Below are 563 nucleotides of genomic sequence, written 5' to 3'. Positions count from 1 at the left end.
AGTATTCATTTTCATTTGGAGATGGAAAAGCCAAATCTCACTCACATTCTGTCTATGTCAGATTTCTCTTTACTTTACTGAATAACAATTTAAAAACGGAAGGACTTTTGCTTTTTACTACAGTTCTTGATTAGGTAAGATAATTTCCTAGATCTAAAAGCTATTAAATATTTCATTGGGATAATAAGGAATTTATTGGAATAACCACTTCCTAAATAGCGTAGATACTTGGCTGTGATGCTACCTCATGCTTTGGGATTGGCTAGGTGATCTGAAAGACATTTTCATTCTGGAATTCTTGGGCATCTTTTAAAAATCTATATCTAATCATTATAAATATTTGTTGTGATAACCAGCACATTGACCTCTCCCTTACACACAATTCAGCAGATTTTGTCAGTACTTCAGGGCATCAGTCAAAGATTCACAGTCAGAAAGTCAAAGACTAAATATTGTACCATGAAGGGTGTGGTATAATATTTCAAGGACAGGTCTATTTCTTGATGCCTGTTTTAGCTCTTCTGGTTATATACATTTTCCTGTAGTTCAAATAAAAACTGAAT

The sequence above is a fragment of the Galeopterus variegatus genome, unplaced genomic scaffold (genome assembly GCF_000696425.1).
Source record: "Galeopterus variegatus unplaced genomic scaffold, G_variegatus-3.0.2 Scaffold1464, whole genome shotgun sequence".
Lineage (NCBI taxonomy): Eukaryota > Metazoa > Chordata > Mammalia > Dermoptera > Cynocephalidae > Galeopterus > Galeopterus variegatus.
This window is presented reverse-complemented; position numbering follows the sequence as displayed.